This window comes from Echinops telfairi, unplaced genomic scaffold (assembly GCF_000313985.2).
Source record: "Echinops telfairi isolate 266 unplaced genomic scaffold, ASM31398v2 ScPeMD7_5868;HRSCAF=6743_0, whole genome shotgun sequence".
Taxonomy (NCBI): Eukaryota; Metazoa; Chordata; class Mammalia; order Afrosoricida; family Tenrecidae; genus Echinops; species Echinops telfairi.
The window spans coordinates 92,345-101,599 of NW_022109767.1; the positions used below are offsets into that span (position 1 = coordinate 92,345).

The window sequence follows — 9,255 nt, forward strand, 5'->3', positions numbered from 1 at the left end:
GCTCTCTCACAGAGGAGCCCATCATGCCATTGGCCACACTGTGTTAGATCACGTCCTGGGAGAATCCTGGCCCACTGAACTTGACATACAGCCTACCTATCACCCTCTCTTTTGCATAGAGGAGAACATCATTTTTTTTTATTAGTAATAGAAAAAATGACCCTTTAAGTATATCTTAGAAGTACAAACCATAAGGGTGTGGAAGCATACATTTGATTACCAGTAGCTGTTCATTTGCTGGTTGACAAAGCTAATAGAAAGGTAAAGAAGTGGTCGCTATTACTTCTACAAGGTCAAAATTCCAGAAGCTAACATCTTGAGAATACAATGTACTCCCATGTGCATCAGCCCCAAACTACATAGCCCTCAGTAAGAATGTGCGCAAAGGATAGGAAACGTCAGAGTACACAAACGGATACTCAGACAGCTTAGAAACATTTGGACAGACACTCGAGGTCTTCAGAAAACTACAAATTCTAAATGCAACATAAGACGATTCATCACTTCACACATTAGACTGAAGAGTCGAAAGCTGGATAATGTTGTTAGTTGACGGGGATCAAAGGATCTGCAGGCCTGGTGGGAATGGAGAATGAACGAGGATGGGTCTGCCATTCTGCTCTGGGGATGGATCCCTCAGATGTCCTTACACAGGCACGGAAGGAAGCAGGGCAGAGGATGCAATGAGGTTTCCCGTTGTGGGCAGTCCAGACAACCGCTGAGCCCCTTAGTGGGACAAAAGGCGGAGAAGACATACTGAATGGTCAACGTGAGATTTTATGCAGCAGATGAAAACTGGAAGTTAGTTGTACACAGGTCAATTTTGTTGGATCTAAAAATCATAATGATATAATCAAAAACATAGGAATACATAGTCTACCATTCAGGGAATTTAAAATATATTTGCACAAAACGGAAGTGTCCATATTGCAAAATAACATTCCAGGAGACTTTAGTGGACACATTCCAGGATCGGCTCATATCCTACACCTGCACATTCCCACAAACTGTGTGAGGCCCCTCATATCCCCGCTGGACACTGTGGCTACACCCATGGTCTTCAGCAATTTTGAGGATGGAGCGGGAATGGCGGGTGGCTCCTGATGGTTTCTGTATGGTTGCTATGACCGGAACAGACTGTACAGCAGCTCACAGCAACAACAAGTATACCCCCAATGAGGCCCAATAAATACATGGGAACGGCAGGAGGTGTCAGGAGAGGAATGGCAGTGAGGCATGGGGACCACAGGGGACGAATCTTGTAGTGCTGTAGGAAAGACCCATCAGGGACAGGCCACACTGGGAGGCCGGAGCTGGGAAAGCAAGTCTACAGAGATCTAGCTCGGCCAACTGGTGTGATTCTCATCCCTCCTGGACCTTGCACATAGCCCGTGCTCAGTGAATGCTCGGCTCCCATCCTTCACGTGGCCCGACGCCCTTATAGAAATGCTTCAGAAGGTTGGTCTTCTCTGTCTTTCCCCATGCCACCCTGTCTTCAGTCAAACATGCCACAACCCCTTTAACATACCCTATTTGGGCTTGAAATATGAGATTTCCCAGGGATTTGCAAAGTCTCACCCATTGGGGAAGTCCTGGGACCCTCCTAGGATAAGCTCTCTGCCTGCCCAAGGGAGAAGCCCCCACATCATCCTCTGGGTCCATTGATCAGAGTGTACTTTAGTTTTCTCTTGACTTCTTTGTATCTGCGACTCCGTTTTACAACCTAGGGGACAGGACTGAAGTTTCAACCCGGAAGACCAATATCAGACGGAGACAAACGCACGGATATTCTATCTTGTGAGACCTCGGGCTTCAGCTACACATCCCCAGTTTGGGGTCAAGCTGTCTTGGGAGAGATCTCATGGTGTCTGGCTGGGTACGCATCTCCTCTGGGAAAAGGTGTCGCTCTCTGGGCTTACTATCTTGTGTCAGTTGAAATAAAATAGCATGAGAGTCTTGAAGCATGATAGTGTTGAATTAGCTCAGAAAATAGTTAACTAGTAACTGGACAGTATTAGCAAAATTCTAAATCTTACTTCCTTTGTCTCTCTCTAGAATATACGTCCTATTGGGGAAGGAACTTTGGTATGCTTTATCCACTGCTCTAGCTCCAGTACCCAGAAAAGTCGCGACACACAGTAGTCGCTCAACAAGTGTGGACAAAATGAAATTATTTTTAAATAAATTTTTTTGGGGGTGGGGGGGTAAAGTAACTGTAAAATACGATGCAATATCAAATATTGCCTGTGGAGGGCGATAGTACCCACAAATAGAATTTATTCCTTTACATTTGAAATCATTGCAAAACCTGCTTCAAAGAATACTTTTCTCAACACACACACACCCTCCCCTTTATATTTCTCTTTTTAATGTTGGAGGTTCTGTTTTAGTATGAGTTCAAAAACACAGATGCATTTCCTTTGTCATCAATTACGTTTCTGGTAAATTGCTACATTCCGCAGAAAAGCTATAAATATGATGTAACTGAACCTTTCCTAAAGAGGCCCTGTGGCTTAGCTGGTCAAAGCACCTGTCTAGTAAACAGGAGATCCTGGGTTCAAATCCCAGCGGGGCCTGCTTATTTGAATTTTGTGTTTTCAATGGTATGTTGCCCCTAAATGGGGTGATTTTAAAAAATCATAGCCCTTGAGCAGTTGTCCTGACTAGCTGTTCCAGTTATGAAGGGTCTATTGCTAGGGAATAAGATCTACAATTTGAAGGGTTGAGATGGGGAGAAAAGTAGTAAGATTCCTCGAGCTGATAGACAAAGATTTTCAGGGAGTGGAGGGAAGGGTGGTGACCAAGACTAAAATCTATGAGCTGTGCAAAAAATTCACTTTCTGAAATAGAAAAACAAAATTTTGTCTTGGAGGTTTGGTCTCAGATGTCTTACTTTGTGAATCTAAACATTTTGATCTAAACACATGGAATTTGCTTATCAATGTTGAGCAGAGACTGTTTGGGCCGGGTCTGGACCAGGCAGCCCCCCTCCTCAGCCTCTGGAGAAGACAGGTGAGCTGATGGACTATGGAGCTCCTGCCCCAGCATTCCAAGGAACTTGTCTCTCCAGGCTGAGTTTCTGTAGCCCCTCCCCACAGCACTCCAGGGAGCGAGTTTGCAAACAACAAGATGACTTCTCATGTCCACATCCTGACTCAAGACCTGCAGCTGCAGCAATGAAAACCTCCCTTCCTCTTGTCAACATATACTTCCCTGGCTCAAGCCCTATAGATCGCCCACCGCCTCACCGACAAGCTGGGACTTCCCTGACCTAGCTTGTTGGGTCGTGGAATTCTTCCGGGAGTTTTTCCTTGCTTCAATAAAGCCTTTCTTTACTCTTCATTCCTGACTGAGCGCTGTCTCTTTTCTGCGCCTCTGTCTCAACCTCTCAGTGACTACATAAACTGTGTCATCTGCTTTTGAGTCGGACTCTGTTTTGAGATCAGCATCCTGCTAGTGAACTTTAGACTTGCACCGTTTTACCTTGTACAAGGCTATCAATGGTCGTATTTCCTTGTCCTGCATTAGAAACTATCGGAACTCCGGGGCGTCTTGAGGAGATATTTGAACAAAACGGAGTATGGCTTTCTTGGACATGAAGGGGCATTGTGTGCACACGCTCCCATGTGTCTGCGTAGTGCTGAGCGCACACTGAGCTGCGCAGCTTTGCGTGCAGAGGCCGTAGGTGGTGCAGGAGTTCTGTCTCTCCGTGTCTGTTCCCTTCAGCGGCAGCTGTCATTCTTACACCTGACCTCCTCTCTATCTGCCCCATGATCCCGATGTTGTTGTCCTCGTGGTATTCACCCCAGTTCCCTTCCACTTACTCCCAAGAACAACGAGTGACTTCAAGTTCGCACCTGTGAAAAGCATTTTTCATTCTTCTACTCCCTGGTCTATCAGATACTAAGTGCACTCATACAGCGCTCCTCCACCGTGCACCCCATTTTCGCTGTTCCAGTCTAGATTCAACGCTTTTAGGATCCATGTCCAAAAAATAAAATAAAAACAAGACGAGTTGGAAATGCTTTTGAAGTGGCTGCACCGAAGACAATGGTTCAATAGAACCCAATAACCAACCACCGATCTTGATTTTACCAATGGTGGTGGCCCATCTGGAGCCCTGAGTCAGAGGTCAGCAGGGTACAGACATGGTCTGCTGTCGTTCGCAGAGAGATAAAAACAGTCCCTGTGAAACCTAAGAGGCTGAAGTGTATCACTTTAGTGTTACTACAACAACGGACTTCACACGCTCAGCTATTCAGTCACAACTAGAACCACTTGTTCCTTTTGAAGAATTTGAAGATATACATTCAATGTACTGCCTCAAGGACTTTTTAATCTATTTCCAATGTTTCTACGTACACCAGCTCAATCTAATTCAATTTCTTTAAAAAACTACCTAAAACTCTTAAATTATTTTTTTAAAGTTATTTTTAAGAGAGAAAAGGTGGGGTGCCTGCTGGCCCACCTGGCACTCTGTAACAAGCAGGGTCGGTCGTCTATCAAAAGTAGGAAAGAACGGAGGTGAGGGTCACTGTGCTGGTGCTGACAGATGCAAGAGGGCAGACAGAGCAGAACTGAAGATTTGAAAGTCCAGAGGATGTGGCCGCTAGCTGGAGATCCAGAGCAGGCCCAGGATCTGGGGCAGGATGGGGATCTACAGCAGGCTGGAGATCCGTAGCAAGCCCGAGACCGGGAGCAGAGCTCTTGTCTTCTCTTGACTGTGGTTACCAAGCTGAGTCAGTTTCCAAGGACATGCTCGGCCAAAGGCGACCAAACTGCGGGCCCTCCAATCCCCTTCAAACCCCAAACATCAGAATTAAAGCTTGGAGGGTATGGGAAAGAGGGGAAGGTTGGGGGATGGTGCACGGGGATGGGGGTCGGTGGGGGGGTCGGGGGGCTCGGAGCTGATCGCAAGGATGACTGTATAACCCCGCTTGAGGGGCGTGAACAATACAACTATGTAAATGGAACTAGTGGATGGTGTAAAGTATGCCAAAAATGAATAATTGTTTTTAAGGCAGGAACGCTGGGGGTGGGGGTGGGGGGTTAACCTCAAAACTAAGTAGGCTAACTAGACGAACCTAATTTACGGTATTGTAGTGCTTTTTCTGAGCGTTGCATGCGAAGTACCCACACCCACTAGGGAACAAAGCTGGAAGAAATAGAAAAACCGCACTTGTCCAAGGAGCATTGAGCCCATACAGGTACCCAGCTGCCGATCTTGGTGTTATTTAGAACCACACTCTACACAACTGAGCTAGCCGGCCAATAGGAAAGGTGTATCTTTCTTTTACCTCTTTAAACTATGTCCAACTAATTTCTGGTTAGAAACCTAGCAATTACCTCTGTTTTTCTTATTGTCTCGGGTTGTGCCGCTGTAGTTCTTTTTCCTCCTTGCGAATGAACAGAAAAGGAGAAACATCCACCAGAGACACAATTGAACCTTGCCTTTTCCGGGGAAACTGGGTCGTTCTCACGCTGTCTATATTGGTAGAAGGTTCTGTTAACGAGGTACGTCCCTGAGGTAAGTCTCCTTCCTTCTTTTCAGAGAATCCCCAGAGCAAACGTGCCAGGCTTGAGATTGCGGCCCTTGGAGACCTTTCGGAGCCGAAATGGTACCCCGTCAGGGCTTGGCACCCTCAATTCTCAGCCGTGCTTGTCGTAGCCCCACCCCCGCCATCCCCGGACACTTTCACCCCTTTCTCTGTTCTCCTGGAAAGTCCCTGCCGCGGCGCTGCAGCTGCAATAACTGGGCACATGGGGGCGCGCCAGTGCCGGCTGGCGTCCGCTGGGAGAAGGGGACCTCTCCGGAGCCTGGGACCCTTTCTATAGGGCAAAGCCAAGACACTCAAATCGATGACAAAGGGAAGTCGAGGCCAGGGCACTTCTGGAGTCGGAGACCGCTCTGTGCCACGGGGATTATAAACTCCCGATGATAAATTAGATAAATTAGTAAGGCCGTTTTGCCTTGGGCATTGTACTCTTTTGAGGAATTCAATCAGTTTCAGAAAACAGCTCTGTGTAGGGTCAATTGCTATGTAATTGTTCTTCAAGACAATGCTGTGTGAGAATCCTCCTGACCACAAATGTGGTTAATCAGTTCTGTTTCCCACTCACCCCCCTCCCACCCCATGGCACTACCAGTCAGATGTGTATAAGAGATTTCTGGGGTGCCCTCACCTTGGGAACATTTTTGATTCTGTAATCAAAATGTCATTTACAATTCATATGCTAAATGAACCTCCATCAGTTTCTACAACTGGCTTGATATGGTTGATGTTTCAACACCACTCAGTCTCCATTCCTGGTAGGAACTGGTGAGGTTTGGGGCACCTGGTGAGATTTTATGGCAGTGGTGGGGGAGTGCAGTTATGAACATACAATGGTGCATGTCCTGCGCCTTCACCCCCTCTCTTCTGATGCTCCCCCAGCTGGGAGAGAGAGGGATGTCCCATTACTGCTGGGTGATAGTTGGAAGTCCTGCTTCTCCACTTGGCTCTCTCAGACACCACCCCAACAAGGGTGTTGGGTCTCCTTGGTACAGCGTAACCATGGTGGAATTCTAGATCCACGCTGGTCTTTGTTGGCCTGGGTCAAGGTGGAGCAACAGTATATATTATATACTTTTTTAATATATCATATATTTAATACATAATAGATATTATATTATATCCATATCCGATGATATAACATAGATATTATCTATTTATATATTATATGCAATATTATATACACTATATATATAATGTGTGTTTATGTGGTATTTGGCTCGAGTACAACGGATATTATCTGAATGTTTTTCTATCTTGCTAGACTACCCTTATTGGATTTTTGGCTAACGGGAGAATTTTCTTAGGGCTTTAAGAAAGTGTGAATCGTTGGTATTTGGTTTTCTGGCTGCTTCAGCTCCAATCTGGGATCTTACTAGGTTAACACCAAAACCCGGTGCAGTTGGCATCATGTCATTCCCATGCCCGTGGGTCCCTGCTCTGCCTGCCTTCTCTCTACCTCGCACTACACCGGTCTGCCTTTTTCTTGCCACCTTCTTCTGTCCAGTCTTCTCCAGCACACAGTAGGTGGTGCAAAGAGTGTATTTCATCTTCAAACCCACCAGCACCTCAGAAGCAAGGCCTGGAGAAATCTGCCTCCAGAAAGACTGCAGCCAAGAAAACCCCACGGAGCTCAGTTGTCCTCGGGGCCGCCCGGGCTCTCCAGGGGTCTGAAGGCATCCCACAGCAACAAGGGGGGTTTGGGTTTCGGTTTTGGTATTTTCCTTATACTGTTCCCTACACTGTTCCTTCTGGAACAGAAATAGGGTTTCATAACTGCATTTATTTTTATTACCTTGAAAGCTATTTTTTTTTTAAGACTGGTCAAGTGCAGTAGTGAGGGGAGGTAGACAAATAGGCCGACCAGTAATTGACTGTAAGCAATCGTTGTGAGATCTCACTACCTTCGGACCAGCCTACCTTGAATGCTAATTTAAGGTTTCTGGAGCAGAGAACAGAATGAGTATTACAGCCAGAGGGTCACCACTTCAGTCTCTTTTGCCTCACCTCCACCCCTTCAATGTGATAAGAATTCAGCATCTCCTCACTGTCACTCGGTACCTCGGCTGGCCTGTAGACAACGAGTCTAGACACAGTATCCAGGATCTGGACCTTGTTTTCATCCTCCCAAGAGGGAGAGACACTTAATCTCCTTAGTGAGAACAAACAAATCATTGGGTTTTAGTCTTTAAAAAAACAAACTCACTTTCATCAAGTCAATCTGACTCATGGTGAGCCTACTGGGCAAGGTAGAAATACTACCCCTGTGGGTTTCTAAGACTATAACTCTTTAAGAGAGTAGAAAGCCAAGCCTTTCTCCTGGCAGTGCCTGGTGGTTTAGAACTGTGGACCTTGTGGATCACAGCCCAACGAGTAATCTATATACCACCGGGGCTCCTCTTATTCTTAAAATATATGTATTCTTCAAAGTATCTCCAGGTGGAAGATAAAATGAGCATCTCCAGGTTTAACAGTCCTTGGAATGACTTCAAGGTCCAGGAGAGATGGTTTATTACCATATGGATGGAGCAAGTGGCTCTAGGTCTACCATCCTTAGAACGTGAGTGAAGAGCAAATTGGTCAAAGGTAAAGGAAAATCCTTCTCTACCATGTTGATTTCCTTGGTTCAGGAAACAAAACCTTGCAGACACATGAAACTGTTTGTTTCTGTTGTTGTTGTTGTTGTTAGGCACCATGGAATTGGTCCCCTCCGTGTGCACAACAAGAACCAATGCTGCCTCTTGGTCCTGAGCCGTCCCTACAATCGTCCCTCTGATAACCTTACAACTGTTCCTGTGTTTGAGCCCATTGTTGTAGCCGCGATGTCAGTTCACCTGGTTGAGGGTTGTGATAGGTTTGCTGTGCCAAGTAGGCCTACCTAGGAACATGTGGCTGGAGTTTCATCAAGTGATTGGAGAGCAACTGAGATAAATACTTTGCACTCTGGCATCCCATCTCTCTTTCTCCCTGGTGACTGGACCAGAGCTCTTTTGCCCGAGCTCGTCCTTTGCCTCAGTGTAGCCTTGGCATGCGTGCATCGCTTGTGATCCCATCGAGACCTGCTTCACCATGCTTCTTCTTCATGTTTTTAATTAATAAATTGTATCTAGCCTATTACATAAAATATTTTTTCTACATACACACACGTGTGCTTCCACTCTCAAGCTTAGAACTCTATCAGTCACTGTTGGGACGAGGTCCCAGCCCAGGAATGAGACCCGGGGCTCTGTCTTTCCTGTGCATAGATGCTTTTACTGGTCCAAAGAAAGCATTCCAAGGTCCATGGTCCACTGGCCACTGGGACCTCTTCCATGAATATGCATGCCTTGGGCCTTACTGCATAGTTATGATCCATCTAATCAATGCATGTGCATGGCCTCCATTCCCACCCCCTTCTGAAAGTTAGTTTTCCAGCTGTGGGGGCCTGTATAGCCCCTAGTTTGCCCCAATAGTCTGAAAAACAAAGACATCTTGATTACTTCATCCTCTTCCCCCACCCCGCCCCCCAAAACCAGAATCTAAGGACCAAAGCAAGTTCTTTGCCCAATAACATTCACATAGATAGATAGATAGATAGATAGATAGATAGATAGATAGATAGATAGATAGATAGATAGATAGTGAGTTAGTTAATTATGCCAGCCTGGCCAATAATCACATGTGGTGCTGGTTGAAAGGCGGAGGGATAAATGGGTGGTGAGCC

General features: G+C 46.1%; 1 non-coding gene across 1 annotated transcript; it reads left to right on the forward strand.

Moving 5' to 3' along the window:
* Positions 1 to 2,502: 2,502 nt before the first annotated feature.
* On the forward strand, positions 2,503 to 2,576 carry TRNAT-AGU. Its single transcript has one exon. It is a non-coding gene; the product is annotated as a tRNA-Thr (tRNA).
* The last annotated feature ends 6,679 nt before the right edge of the window (positions 2,577 to 9,255 follow it).